Below are 16,485 nucleotides of genomic sequence, written 5' to 3'. Positions count from 1 at the left end.
TTTTTGTAATTTCTCCAGGTCAATGATTAGCTTATTTTTAAAAAGTTAGACAATATACTTATTATAAATTTGTCTCTGAATATAGCTTTGCTTGCATTTAGTGCATTTTTTCATACATTTTTCTTTTTTTCCTCATGTTTTGTATGTTCCTAAATTTTAGAAAAGTGTCTTTTTGACTCTAATATTATGTAAATTGTGCTGTTATAATTTTCTCATCGTTTCTTCTCTTGGCTTTTGAACCACTGTGGCAGTTTCCTTCATCTGTGTCTTCTTGTCACACCACGCTCCAGACTGCTGCTAGGAGTATCTTTCTAAAAGCAATATATTCTTCCCAATAAATGTTGTTTAAGGGTACAAACTTCCAAGTAGTAGATAAATAAATCCTGGAAATAGGATGCACAGCATAGTCATTATAGTCAACAATCTGCATTATAAAATTCAAAGTTGGTAAGAGACTAGATCATAATTGTTCTCACTACAAAAAAGAAATGATAATTATGTGACAGGATTAGGTGTTAGGTGTCAGACGTTAGCTAACACGATGGTGGTAATTATGTTGTGATACATAAATATATCAAATTAACACATTGTACACCTTAAATTGACACAGTGTTATATGTCAATTATATATCACTAAAAAAAACAAAAGCAATACACTCTTTTCTCCGCTCTCTACTTTATATGCTGTAAAGTCAACATCCTTATTAGGACCTCTTTAATTTAGCCCCAACCTTCACCTGTAATTCTCATCTGCCATTTTGTCCCCAACACCTCCTGAAAATCCTCTCACCATTTATATTGTGTGACTCCCTTTATTTGGTTACTTATGCTTTTCCTCAACTTCTCTGGTCATATCCTTTGTTGTGTGTAGCATCTTCTGTATAACTTCTCCTTTATCCTCGGTCAAATTCAGCCGTTTCTCCTGGGTGCTCTCAGAGAGTTTAGAAGCCATTCTGATATAGCACTCACCATATTCTGCAGGCATGATTTCCCTCCATGCTTGTCTCCCACAGTTGAATGTTGATAAACACACAGAACAAGTCATCTTGATTTTTATATTACTGTTACATTTAGTTGTTAAAGTACTTCTATGAATTAAATGTTGTTATCTATTTTTGAAGATGAATAAATTGAGAATCTGAGAAGTTAAATCATATTTCCAAAGTCACAGAACTAGTCAATAATGTAGGATATTAATTAATCCAAATTTGTATCTACTGCACTAATGTTTCACAAGCTTTGACAAAAATATCTCCTCACGGTCAAAGAAATGTAAGGGTGGAAGGCAGCATCTGAGGGCATAGCCTGAAATAGCTCAACACAAGGACATACTTATTTGAAGTGCTTTCTTTCATATTAAGCATCATTAGTTTAGTTCTACTCTAAAATATATTCATATATGTTTCAATATAAAGCAATATTTTATTATTCTCCATTAGGATAAATAATCATCCTTTACCTAGTTTTGATACTTCATTGTAGATCCAATTCTATGCTGATCTATCACATTATGATTGTTAGGCTGAATTATAAAGAGACGAAGCCACATTTTAAATTCACCATTGATGCAATTTTTTTTACATTAATCTAGACTTCCATAAAAGTACAGATACAAATAACAACTGGTTCACCCTTAGGTCACTGAAGAGGACACACCCAGAATGCTCCTAAAAAGGTGGTGTGGTGCAAAGTTTTAAAACTATTCTTAGTGGAAATTTCTATATACTTATCATCTGATTGAGACATTAGACCAACTTTTTATATGGTGAACTGAAAAATTATTTGAGCTCTAGCTTTTTTTTTGTTCTAGGAAAAATAATGTCAAGGAGATTTTTTAATGAAAATAAGATTCTTAATTTTATCATTAATACTGGGTCAAACAACTTACAGTGCCTGCAATCAACTTTGTCAAATTCTTTAACTTCATTTTTGCTCTAGTAATCATGTGTTTTGCAGTAAAAATATTCATAGTTTTGCATGGCAATGTTTAAGCATTCAGTCTTGGGAGAATATTTGATTGCTACACTGGCTTTAAGAATTACTCTATTATTAAGGATATAAATGAGTTAATAACTTTGTCATTACATTTTTTGTTTCCTCCAACAGAAAAAATAGTACACTTTAGCAATAAATTAGAAGCCTCTGAACACTGCCTTTGTGAATCCTAGGAAAAATCTGTGTAGTAGAACAATCCTTAGTATTCACCTCTTATGTTTTATATATAGATGAACATTCATAGAGTATTTAAATCAGTTCTTTGCTCTCATATTTACCATCTCTACCACGTTATTGAACACAGTGAGATGATCTAGAAGCAAATTATTTGAGTTAAATTGTTCATAGTTCTCAGTATATGACATTGTAGCTGCTGGGTGTCTCATGAATTTGATCCAAGCTAACTTTCCTGTGGTTGTGACTGTCATAAATTTGACTCCATTCAAATTCGCCTATTATTTTTTCCCAGTCAATAGTGTTCCTTCTCGGAAAAACCATCAGATGGATTGTTGAAAAGTTGTTTAACACTTATTTTACTGTTGATTACCTTAAAATTCTACGTTTTTATAGACATCATCACTAGAAATAGTGTACCATGATCTACATAATTGTTTCATCATTCTGTATTCTTGCCTAACAAATTGTTTTAATATATATAGTAAGAATATTAACATGCCTGGGACATCTGATAAGTCATCAGATTGGCTATTCCTCATCTGAGATCTTTAACCATTTCCTCCTACTACGTGAATTCTACTTTCCAAGATAATTTTGAAGTTGACTTCGAAGGAAACTTTAAGCAATTTTACTTTATTTACTTGATTGTAATTTTCATTGTATTACTCCAAACTCCTCTGTAACTGAACTCAGTGGGTTTGTCTGTTGGTGAGCATGGAGCCGAAAATCTCAGCCAAAGCAGAGGTAGGTGAAGAAAAGTTTTATTGCTTGCACAAGCAAGGAGAACACCTGTGATAGCTCCCAATGCAGTGTCTCTCTGAGCTCAGGGCTGATGGAGACTTTATACACAACAGAGCAGAAGATACAAGGTTTATTTGTAACAACTGTGTAACAACTGTATTCATTTAGGGCACAGGTGTAGCAGGTAAACATGCTATTACATACATTGCATGATCTAAAAATGGCTGTTTGGACCCTCCCAGAGGAGGCGAATTTTAGATGCTAATGAATTTAAACTAACTTTAGGACACTTGGGCCTGGAACGTTTTGCAAGGGTCTTGGTGCAAACATGTAAGTTTCTCTGCAAGATAGCAACATCTGCAAAATGGAGGCAGCAACCTCTGCAAAAGAGAACACATAGTTTCTTCTTGTCTGAAAAACATTTGACAGACCATGTTAGTTGTTGACCAGACCCTCAGTGACCCTTTCTTTGCCTGGTTCCCTGGTCGCACCTCTTCCCCTTAGCTGTTGGCAAAAGCACTCTGGTGATTTGATTTTAAAATTTCCTTCTTTTGGATTGTAAATATTGTTGTAAGTTGGCCCTCTGTAGTTATGGTGCAGGGCTTTCACGTAAAAGACACAAGATTTAGGCTCATTTGACTTCCCCTGAAGTCAATAAAATCAATGCTATAAATAAGCTTGTAAAGAAATCTTGCTGGGTTTAAATTTACTTACTATCAACTTACAAATTGTGGTTGGGTTAGGACTATCACCTCTTTTGCTGTTAAATTCATTGATAGAGCTGTAGGGTTAAAACTAGAGAATGATTAGATCTCTCTTACTATCATGAATATCTCCGAGTGCCAAGCCTGCTCTCTAATGTTACTATTTCTAGTGTTGCATCTTTCTATTTGAAAATAATTAACAAAGTTATTAACCTTTGAAAAGTAAGTGGAAAATGATGCAGAAATAACCAAAATCACAGAGTTTTTAGCGCTTAAATATTGACAGGGTAGTAAAAGCAATAAAAAATAAAATTATATCTTGTATTTTGTAAACCAAATTTTGACCTAGGTAAATTTCATCAGAAAGTTGAACTGACTTATAGAATAATTGTGTATGTCTGTATATGTGTGTTTGTGAATTCAAACCTTTAAAAACTCTGTAACTTATAAAGTGACAAACAAACAAACAAAAAGAACATAGGTCTCTACGTGTGTCCACAGACTTGCTGAGTCATCATTCAGTAAGCGCATCTTTCTCTGGTGAACCAACGGAATTAGAATAAATTATTCTCCAAGCCATAGCTCTTTCACTTTTGAATGCACCTCAAATACTGATGCTGTAGGGGTTCAGAATAAGTAACCCCAAGCTGTGCCACTCTGGCATGCAGGAGTGGAGGGTTTCTGGAAGCTTATTATAATGAGAAGGCAAATATTTTCAGCTGTAGCTTCCTATGACTGCCTTCTTGGTGCAAAGGAAAACACTTTTCTAATGGGGTTCCCTGAATCTGATCTTTAGGTCCTATCTTTGCTCTCCAGATTTCATGGCACCCCAAATATTCTAAAGCACCTCCTCCTTTAAACTTCCATGGTGTAAATCTCCATTATTTTAAAGGAAACCCCATAAAGCAAATGCTCCAAAGTAGAACAAAATCCAAATACTCAACTATTTAGTCTATATTAACTTGAGTAATATTTTCAGCAGAACAGTCTCCATTGTAGACTTCAGCACTCTGAGCTGAAGGAAACTGGGCCCTAATAAATTGAAATATAGTGAAATTTCGTATGTTGATTTTTTTTTCTCATGGTAAGAAATGTTTGCTAGCATAATATAAGTTTTGGTAATCAAATCACATTTTAAATACGCTAGAGATGTTTGATACTTGAAGGAGTAACATGATGAATCATTTTGTAAGACAAATAATCAATGCGTAATCAATCTTACTGTATAGTCTTAGTTTACGTATATCATCTTAAAGTTGGCATATGTATACGATTTTCTGGCTTGTAGTTTGTCAAACACCAGGTATATGGTGCTAGTTTCAAATAAAATAAGATATGAATGCAAAGTCAGAGTTTTTTCCAACTTTGTGAAATAGTGATTATTCTAAATGGATATGGGAATGTGTATGTGTGTGTCGAGGGGAGCATTGGAGACACTAGTAGACTAAATATTAACTTTCATCAATTATTCTGATTACATCGAGCTCTTCTTGGGCTGTAGTCATTTATAAAGTAGCCCATAAAAGAAATAGAGGAGCACCATGCTGCTCAAATCAAGTATCCATCTTCCTTCTTTGTCCACAAACCTCCTCTTATGTGAGTTCTTGGCTTTGGGGACTGATGGGCTAGGAAAGAGTATGCAAGAATGAGAGGACATCAGTGGCTAAGAAAGAAGTATCTTTTAAAGGGAGAAGACTTTAGCTCTGCAACTGAGATGCATGAGGGTCCAGTCAAGAAGCAGCAAACTCTCTAGGCATTTCAGAGAGTTTGATACAAGAAAATAGTCACACAGACGATGATGATCTGAGAAGCCAAACAAGAGATGGCAAGTCAGTTAATATTAGCAACAGGAAGAAATCATTACCAACGATGCCTAGGGGACAACAGGAGGAGATGTTGTTACAAGAGCTCCCAAACCTGGGGATCTAGGTGAAAGCTAGAGCTGTGGTGAGGGCTGTCCCGTGGGAGCTGGGTCTGTGAAGGAATGAGCTGTTCTGAGTGGGCTGGAGCCATAGGGAGATGTAGTTATAGATGCCACTCTAGGCTGTGGGAAGGAGGGCACCAGTGGAAACAAGGTTGTTTCTCCCTTCCTCTCACTCTCCATTCTCCTGCATTTGCCTTCCGTTAGTCAACTTTAGGTGGAAATCAGTTGGGAAGGGTGTCTGTGTTGTTTATGGGGTTAATTCCCCCAATACGCAGAACAGAGAAACAGAAGGGCAGAAAATGGATCTGAGAGTAAGCAAAAGAATGACCAGATCATGTAGTATTGAATGTTTAATTTCTACTTGGAAATCAAACATCACAGAGATGCAGATGCCTTATTTGGTTACGAAAAAAAAAAAGGTAGTAAGAGAACATATGGGGACATGGTGCCTACTAAACGTCTCCAGAGAATGCATCTAGAAATGAGTGGGTTTAAATCCAAGTCACTGAAACAGAGTGAATCCTAGTGGAGCTGTGGAAAAAAATTTCTGAACTGGGAATGAAATGGAGATTCTAGAATTGACTCAGCAACTCTCTAGCTCTTTGTTCTTGAACAAATCTTTAGCATTTTCAGCTTTAGTTAGTTTACTCTTTTCTTTCTTTTTCGTTCTTTCCTTTCTTCCTTTCTTTCTTTCTCTCTTTCTCTCTCTCTCTCCCCCTCCCTCCCTCCTTCCTCCCTCTTTCTCTCCCTCCCTCCCTCCCTCCCTTCCTCTCTCCCTCCCTCCCTCCCTCTCTCCCTCTCTCTCTCTTTCCTTCCTTCCTTCTTTTCTTTCTTTCTTTCTTTTTTCTTTTCTTCCCTCCCTCCCTCCCTCCCTTTCTTTCTTTCTCTTTCTTTCTTTCTGCCTTCCTGCCTTTGACTTCTTTCTTTCTCTTTCTGTCTTTCTTTCTTGTCTTTCTTTCTGTCTTTCCCTCCCTCCCTCCCTCCCTCCCTTCCTTCCTTTCTACTCCCTCCTCTCTCTCACCTTCCATTCCTTCCTTTCTTCCTCCTTTCAATGGTAATTTTGAGGATGGGATAAGAATACTGTAGGAGAGCAGAATTTGCTACCCCAAAATGTGTCTCTTTGGCTTATTTTTAAGAACAAAAGACTCAGGAAGAAAGTTTGGCCTTCCCCTTAACTACTTAAAAGAATTTAAGATAGAAGGCCTGTTCCACGTAGGAGCTATCACCATAGATATCTATAGTACAATATGAACTAGGTATAGTCAACAGGGAGGAACCTAGCAAGGCCCATTTGATCAAAGTCCTCTCCATGTCCCATTGTCTTTACAAGGCAGGGCAACCATCTGTTTACCAATCATTTGCTTTTCTATCTCCATGTGAATTGCCTTACTCCCTTTTGAAGTCCCAAATCACTACCCCCAGCAACCTCTTTTGTCTTTAACTAAAGAGGGTATTTAAGGTGGTGGCTTTGGCCATTTTGGTGAGCTACTCAGTTTTCCTGAGTTTCTCCCAAGTATACATGTTACTAAACTTGTTTTATTTTCTCCTGTTATTCTGTCTCATGTCAATTTAATTCTTAGACTAGCCAGAAGAACCTAGAAGTGTAGAGGAAAATTTCTTCCTCTTCTACAGTTGCGATGAGGATGGGAGACAACTTAACTGGCTGGACACAGCTTGCTCTGGAACTGCTGCAGCTGAGAGATGCTGGACCTCTGACAAGAACTGGTAAGAGGTAAAAGTTCTTACCATGTCAGTCTCCCAGATCTCTGCCTGCAGGGTCCAATGGAAGTGAGAGTGGTGGGTTTTTTCCTTTTCTAAATTTGGATTAGCAGGAGAAAATATTTGTGAAGACAATTTTTTGGACTTAGTGACTGGGAAATTTGGTAGAGTACTTTTTGGTTTTTATTGATCCTTCTCCTCCCAGAGATGGTCACCGTTTTTCCTTGTCTCTGTCTTTTGTGTCATTTGTCATAGAAAGGAAAAACCATAGGGCAGGACACAGGCATAGGCCCTATAAACCTGTGGTTTGGGCCAGCCCTGCGGTCAGAAACTTTGTTGTGGGTTAATATGCACACGAGGTAAAAGATATTGCTGAGGGACATCTTGAAAGCCAAGGCTGCAAAGTTGGTGGGCATGGGTGGAGCATTTAAGAGCCATTAGGGTGCTCACCACCTTGAGAAGACTCCCATGATAGGATAAGTTGGTCATGGAATAGGTTAGATGGACACTAGGTCACCCACTAACCTCAAGGAAACATCTGTGGAATGAGGTACACTGTAAAACCCATACACAATCTCCCACTCCACAGCACATCCCTCTTAGGTATTAATTTGGCACCAAGAGACCCAAAGCTTAGCTAAAGCTGTTATGTGCAAATAAGAAAAAAAAAAAAAAGGATGAGGTTTTCTTTTGTCTTATTATAGGTCTTGAGAGCTTGGCTTTGTGAGAATATCCTTTCTGATCTCCGCCATCCAGAGGATGCACACACCGGCATGCATCTTGGTGACCAGTTGAATTGACTGGGGTTCCGAGATGCACTGTCTTTGTCCTGCTGTGTCAGCTGTCAGTGAAGTTTGTCATAAAGGGTCCCATTCCATAAGGGACCTTTGCTGTCTCAACCCTTGTTGCTTGTTAGTGCTGGAAAAAACCCTGTGGGAGACTGGAGCACAAAACCATCCTTACCGCCTGTGCAATGAAGGTCTTTGCTTCCTTAGACTATTTTTGTGAGTGAATTTTCTGGATCTTGTGTCTTTTGGTTTCAGTTGCTATTAGGATAAACTTTGTTTGATTTTTCTCCTGTTATTCGGTCTCATGTCAATTTAATTCTTAGACCAGCCAGAAAAATCTAAAAGGGTAGAGGAAAATTTCTTCCTCCCTTATAATACTCTCTGAGATTCCTTTTATGTGTAACATTTCATGCATGTTGGTTGCCAGAGTCCTGTCAGTATAATATGCCTTTTCCATAATTTTATACGTGTGCTCTTGCATTATGGTCTGACATCCAGAATATTATTCTACCCAATAGGAGCTCTGCCTATTGGGTTTTTACCCTTGTTTTTCTTTTAGGACATGGGGCCCCATGGAGGAAGAGTGGTAGCCTTCGATGTTCTAATAGTGAAATCCCTTGAAAGCATCATTTCTTTATAAAAACTCAGTTTTTCTCTCTTCCTTCCCTTGGACGACTCCTGTTCCTTCCGTTTTCTTTCCCTTTTTCCTATATGTATAAGCTATAAAAAATTTAAACAAAATGTCCTTTAAAACGTTTCATGGAAGACATATAATTATCAGAAAGTGAATATGCAGAAAGTAACATCAGGATTTATAAACACTTTGCTACTGAAAATTTGGTTTAAAAATGTAATGATTAGGTTTAAAAGGTAGCAATATGGCTGGACTTGCTTTTCAAAAATGCAGCTGCTAATCAATAATCACGTTTCCTGAAATTTCATCCTAAGGCTTTATTCTTCTAACTTATGGATTTTTGTCATCAATGAAATATAAATGGTATCAGACACTGGTACCATATTCCACCAAAGCTGATCAAGTACATTTTTTAGTTCATTTGGGCACCAGGTACCCAAGGGAGAATGGGGTGGGGCGCCCCACTGGAAAGGTAAGAGGGATAAAGCACAAAACAGGAGTCCCTGGAGTTGAAGGAAATTTTTGTCTATTTCAAAATTTACTTTAAGGCTAGACTGTGTGGTCAGGGAAGGGAAGGTTTTAGTCTGGGAGAGGAAGGTTGAAGGCAGATGTATATGCTTTCTCCTGTCTCTTTCAGTGGACTCTCTGCATGTATTGCCTCTAGATCCAGTAGATTCAAATGCTTGGATGAGCTACTAAGTAGAAATAAAAATGATAATTCTCTTCTATTTCCTCTTTTTCTATGCAGTCATAATAGGTGGATTTTCATTAAACATGGGAAGATAAAAAATGGGAAATGCACTTTCCCTGAACTCTCTCAATGTTCTATAAAATGTTCAATTAACTGTACTTGCCAGTGTCCATGTTTCTTTCCATACTCTCTACATTGCACAAGCTCTCTCTAGTGTCTAAGTTAACATTAAAAAAAGAGAGTCAGTTTATTATTTTTTACTGAACTCAGAATAGCTGGGTGAATAAGTACTGCTATGAATCATTTCGTTTGCTTCATGACCTGTTGTTTAAACCTTTGAGGAACCATAACACAGTAGGAACTAAAACTATCCGAAAAGTCAGCAAGTAGATAATAGGAATAAAACTTGGTTTTCCCCATGCCTTTGTGCACCATATCACCATATCCAGCCACTACCTTTACTCTGGGCTATCAAACCATGTGACAGCCAAGCAAGTAATCCCTTTTCACACATCACATAGAGAATTAATAAGAATAAAGATTACAAAGGAGAGTAAAGAGCTGGTTAAGAATCTGAGGCATTACACATAGAGAAATTTCGGTATGAATCCCATATCTGTAATGTAATAGCTGTGTGACCTGGACAAGTTATTTACTCTTTCTGAGCATTAGTCTCCTCATTTGTAAAATGGAGATAGTAATACTTAGCTCACAGGTTATTGCAAGGATTGAGATACTGAATGGAAAACATCAAGAATAGTAAGTGATGCAGGGGAGAGCTTAATAGCTCAATAATGCTATTATCAATGGAAATGAAGCAAGAGCCTTTTCTGTCATTGTTATAATCAAGGGACTGTTTTGCCACAGGAGAACAAAAGTTGAACAGTGATTTCTCTTTTTATCTCAGAAAATGTGAATCTAACTCTGTCAGTTCCTATTAAGGAAGGGTGTGTGTGTGTTTGTGTGTGACTGTTGTTTGTGTGTTTGTGTGTGAGAGAGACAGAGAGAGACAGAGAGCATACTGGCACAGTGGGTGGTGATGTTCCTTCTTGGGTGTGTTTATATCGATTGCTTTAAAACATTATTTAGTGGCAACCTAGGGGAAAGAGCAATTGACCTGGAATAAGAAAACTTAGGTTGATGTCTCAGCACTGCCAAATATTGATTGTGTTAAATACTTGATTCATGTAGGTGCCCAAAAAATGTTTATTAGGTTTAAAGACAAATGAGTTGTTAGTCGCTGTATATTGGAGGTGGATATAATTTTAAAAAGCAAACTTGGGTCGAGTAGCTTTCCACGTCTGTGGAACAGATCGAACCTGCTAGAAATGTCACATCCTCCAAAATGTTTTCTTGGCTGACCTGGAGCCACTAACAGGGATTTCATTATTACTAATTTATGTCAATGATTTTCAAACTTTTTGGTCTCAGGACACTTTCACACTTTTAAAAATGACTGGGGACCCCAGAGAGCTCTGGTTTATGTGAGTTATATCTATTGATATTGCTGTATTAAAATTTAAAAGAAAAAAATTTTAAATATTATAATAAGACCATTACATGTTAACATAATGCTATCATGAAAAGAACTACATTTTCCAAGACTAAAATAATAATAATAATAATAATAATGAGAACAGTGGCATCCCCACCCCACCCCCATTTTTGTAAATCTGATTAATGTCTGGCTTCATAGAAGACAGCTAGATTCTCTTATCTGTTTCTGCATTCAGTCTGTTGAGATAACACCTATCAGGTAGCTTCTGGAAAACTCTATTATACAATTGTAAAATAATGAGAGTGAAACAAGCAATGAATATCTTGGATTTGTTATGAAATAAGTTTTGACCTCATAGGTCTCCTGAAAAGATCTCAGGGACTCTCATGGGTTCCTAGCTGACACTTTGAGAGCCACTGATATTGGTTAATCGTTGTTTCTTTCAGCTGTCTTCTTTTAAATTGAAAGACTCTTGGAAAGGATACTACACTTAAATTCTTAAGTTCTGAGTGAGAGAGAGGGAAAGAATGAGAATAATGTAGACTTGAAGGGAATACAGACTTGAAAAATATCAGAAATGGGGGCAATGAATCCTAATATCAATTACATTTTGCAGTTTGTACATTGGCTCTATCACTGAATAGTGGCTTAAATTTGGACAAGCTACTTAATCTTAAGTCTCAGTTTCTCCATCTATAAAAATAGGAATAATAATATTTAATTTATGGTGTTGTGGTGATTAAATTGGGTAATATTTGTAAAACACTCAGCTTAATGTGTGACACATAGTAAGTGGCCCATTATTAAGCCATTATTTTTATTGTTATTTTATTCAAGATTTGACCCGCTTATAAACACATGTAAATGATCTTCTCAGGGTTACACTTTTGTGCAGAAAGAAATATCTTCCTGCAGAAGATTTCCATATTTAGAATAATGTCCTTAAGTTAGAATCTTATTGGAATTACTGGCTCAATAAATATTTTTAAAGCTTTGAATTTATGTGAAGAAATTACTTTCCAAAGTGCTATATCATTATCACTCCTATCAGGAATGTAGTGTTTGATAATTTTATGTAGATTCTGGGCCCTGGGATATAGCAGTAAGCAAAATAGACGAGCTCATCCTTATCTGTAGCGGGTAATATAATTTGTTTACATTTTTACAAATTTCATAGGTAAGAAATGAAATGTCTACTGAGTACAAAGCATCAACATAAGCATAGGTGTGGTGTTTGGTATATATGAAATTTTTCTAATGTCTCAACTAGCGTTTAATAAAAGTACATTTATTATATTTTCCTGCACTAACCCCTAGGACTAATGATTTTGTTTTGTTTTGGCTTGCAGACTTTTAAAAGCTTTTAGAGCATACTTTATCAACATATTTGTTTTCCAGACAAGAGCTGACCCTTGGGCAACATATTCGAAGGGGTCTAATTTTATCCTATTTTAAAATCTTGGTAGAGCTAAAGCAAGAATGAGGGCAGTGTAGGAGATAGAGTGCAGGCAGACTGGGGTTGAGATTCCAGGATAGACCTCAGGAGACAGGTCTTGAAGAATGTAAATTATGTTAAAAAATTTAATATGTTAACACCTTAAGGGGCAGTTGGGGCGAGTCTTCTATGAATAGAGTCTATCGATCCCAACTGACTCTGTTCGCGGAAGACTCACCCTAAACTGTTCAGAGAAAATTGAGAACAAGGGAGTGCTACAGAGGGATAAGTTTGGGAGGGTCGGGGTGGAGGGGGGCCAGATGGGGACATGTGTGTGCACCTTGATAGCTGTTTCGCGCCGTAGCAATTCGCGCCATAAAATGTAACTGTCTGAATGTTTTGAATTAACCAATCATGTAAAACCGCGCCAACCTTTTCCCGCTTTATGCTCCCAAATCCTATAAAAGAACTTGCCCCCTAAGGCTCGGGGTCGACCCCTCTGTCTCCTGCGAGGGACACGAGTCGACCCGGAGCTCCGCTCAATAAACCTCTTGCGTTTGCATCAAGTTCGGTCTTCTGTGTCTGTGGGCCCGCGTCATCCCGAGACCTGGTGAGTTGGAATTTCCCTCCCCTTCCCCTTGGGAATCCAACAGTCTCAACTAGGACGGTGGGAGTAGGAGCATGGAAGAGAGCTTCAGATGGTGTTATAGGCTGAAATGCGTCCCTTCTCAAATTCACATGTTGAAGTCCTAAACCCTAGTGTCTCAGAATGTGACTGTATTTGGAGATAGGGTGTTTAAAGAGGTAACTAAAATTAAATGAGGTTGGTAGGATGGGCCCTAATCCATTATGACCATGACCCATGTCTTTATAAGAAGAGATTAGGACACAGACAGACACAGAGGGAAGACTGTGAAGACACCGGAAGAAGACGGCCGTCTACAGGAATGTAGTTAAGTCCCTTACAGGGGGGAAAGTCAGAGAAGAGTTTTTGCCTGCTCCCTCTGTGCTGAGCCCTGGAGGAATAGCCACTGCGGCCAAGAGCTTGCTTGCTTGCTCATTAGCAAGTATTTCTTCGTTTGCTATTGTCTCGTGAGACTCCTGAATGCTGAGCCCTCTTAGCTATTAGAGCTAAGTGATATGGGGGCTTGTTCCTCAGGCAGCAGCTTTAATAGTTAGGGCCCTAGATGTTTGAACAAGCTACTTCCAGGGGGATGCTGGTGACTTGGTTTTATTGTTGGCATCAGCTGAGGGAAGAAGGCAGGGGAAGTCCCCACTGGCTCCTCCAGGCTCAGGGGAGATTGTAGTCAGCCCTGATGCATGCTAATTAGAAGTCAGACCTTCAGGCAGCAGCTTGTAAAGTATGCAGTCAAACCTCTTCCAGGGAGAAACGGGAAGATGTGGACTTTTGCCTGCTCCCTCTGCGCTGAGCCCTGTAGGGATAGCTGCAGCCCTGCTTGCAGGCCCATTAAGGACTGCATCTTTGTTTGCTGTAGTCCTGTGGGACTTGTGAGCACAAGTCTCACTGGCTTTCCGAGCTAGGTGCTTAGGGGTCCATCCCTCAGGTGGGGCAGTTGACACCGAGGCACTAGATGTGTGGTCCAAACTCTCTCCTCTGGGAGAAGCTGGGAGTTGAGGGTTCCATCCAGATTGTATGGGGTTGTCCCCAGGGGTGGGGTGATGGCTAGAGATGATCTCAGCCTTTCCTAACCATTTTGATATACATATTTTCTTTTTTGCCTGGTGAGTAGGAGTCCCTCAGCTAATTTCTGGTTTCTCTCAGAGGGAATTGTACATTTCCTGCGTGCATGGGAAGAGGGACATTCAGGATGTTCTTATGTTGCAATCTTGGTCCAGAGTCCAGTTAGTGTTCTTTTGAGTGAACTCTGACCTGGGTTTGTGGTTGGCCGACTGGGTGGATAATAATACTGTCAAATGTATAACTAGTAGGGCCCCTCTTTGAACCTGTAGTTGTTAGCATAAAGTGTGAACTTAATCCATTCTTTCCATAAGAATGTTTCATTAACTAGTTGTTTATAACACTTGCTCATTCTCACAAGCATCAAAAATTTTACTTGGTCCTTTATTTTACAAATGACCTTTAATTTGCCTATTAAAAAGTTTAAATTAACAACCAAAAGGTCTTCTTACAAGGTAACTTTTGCCCTTGTTAGCTTTTTTCTGCTAAAGTTTTTTTTTGCAAGTGTTGCAAGCTGATTTGGAATAAATTTAAACTTCCTTAATTGAGTTAGGTTTTATTAAAGTTATAGAACTATGGAAAATTAAGTCATGAACAATAAACTACATGAGATTTTAGTGGAAAAAAAATCAATGCATGCAAACTTGATTGTTGTTTTTCCTACAGATACTAAATTAGACACTGCAAATGCTGCATTGTGTATACTAAATTTGGAGCTTCTCTTTTAGCTAGTCTAATTAGCAGAGAGACCATAAACAAAATTAACTTAGGTGTTGGTTTCAATGTAACAACTTTTTTTCTTGCTTTTCTGACTTTCTGAACACTGATACCAGATTCTTAAGATTTTATTTTTTTAAGGAGACTGTTATTCATATTATTAGTTTCTTTTCTTTGTCAAATCAAGTTAAGTAGAAAAAAAAACACTTAATGGTGATTTGGAATTAAGCAAAGAGATAAATGGCAAATAGTACTTTTCTGATAAAAAAAGTCTTTAAGAAAGATATTTTTCTGAAATATTTGATCATTTTATACTGTTTACTCATCAGTGTATTTGTTCATGACTAAGAACTTCTTTCTTTTTGAGCTATTTTAGAAATTAAGATGGTAGAGTATCTTTATTTTTATAGGAATCACTGGAAAATGTGTAGGACATTTATTCAAAAAGGAGCATAAATCCTTTTAATAAGTAGACGTTCTCTTCTTTCTTTATTTCATGGTCTGCAAATCAAGTATGCAAGATATGATGTGTGTAAAGGATAACAGAAATTTAGAGAATATAATCCTAAGAATATGTAATATTAGAAATGTCAACTATGTAACTAAAAATTCACATAAACTCATGATTTACTTATATTTCTGTTAGATGCATTTTATGTCTAAATATATCTTAATTTCAACTCTTTACCTCTTTCTCTTTCTCCCTTCCTCCCTCCATCACCTTAGCCCACAGGTTTGTTTCACCTTACCATTTCAGGTGCACCATTCATGCTGCAGTCTATGTGACTGGATCCCACTGGAGTTATGCTGGACTCACCTCTGTGACCTCACACAGCGCTCCCATGAATCCAAGATACGGCCACTTCTTTCTTAATTTCTACAATAGCTCTACAACTAGCCTCTATGATTTCTCTCTACTTGATTTTCTACTTTGAGCCCAAGTAATCAAAACGAAAATTTAAGTTATAGAATGGCACTTGCTTCATGTGAGGTGCTTTTAAACAGTGAAGCACTCCTTGGGGAGTATGTCCATAGGATACATTCAGGTGTGCTTATTAATCACACCACCGGCCCAGTTCCTTCATCTATTTTTCTGGAGTATTTAAAACTCTTATAGAGTGATCTTTTAGTATCCAAAAAAATGTATGGGAACTTAATCTTCGCTGGTTAGTGGGATAGGTATCAAGAATTTTTGTGGATCTTTGCTTCTTCATCTGCAAAATGCAGGTTGTAGGACTAAATCAGTGGTTTTCAAACTCAGAATAGCATGGGATAGTTGTTAAAAATATAGATTCTAGGTCTCCACTCCAAGCCTTTGAAATATGAATATCGGTGACTCGGACTTGAGACTGTATTTCTAAAATGCTTCCCTGGTGTTTCTGATTTGGAAACCATTGGAACAGGGATTATGATACTTGGACACATTCCAACTGCCCATGACGATTTTTTCTTTTTCATTTATAGTTGAATTTTTTTGGTAATATCTTTCCCCTTCTTCCTCTCTTCCTTTTCCTCTCCCCTCCTCCTCATTATTTTGCATTTGGCTTGCTATTCATTCTGTTTGCTAATTTATTTTGAGCCGTGAATGCAGTGTTATTGTGCTGATGGCGTGTGTTGTGTCTAAAGCTGTTTTACCATATTTCGGCTTCCCACATTCAAAATGCCATTGCTATATTGAGTTACTATCTATTAATTTATGAGCTTAAGTTATTGAATATATCTACTTTGATCTCAGTTATTATTATTCATTGACTGTGGATGAC

The sequence above is a fragment of the Diceros bicornis genome, unplaced genomic scaffold (genome assembly GCF_020826845.1).
Source record: "Diceros bicornis minor isolate mBicDic1 unplaced genomic scaffold, mDicBic1.mat.cur scaffold_100_ctg1, whole genome shotgun sequence".
Taxonomy (NCBI): domain Eukaryota; kingdom Metazoa; phylum Chordata; class Mammalia; order Perissodactyla; family Rhinocerotidae; genus Diceros; species Diceros bicornis.
The sequence above is the reverse complement of the archived record's forward strand: the minus strand, read 5'-3'. Positions refer to the sequence as shown.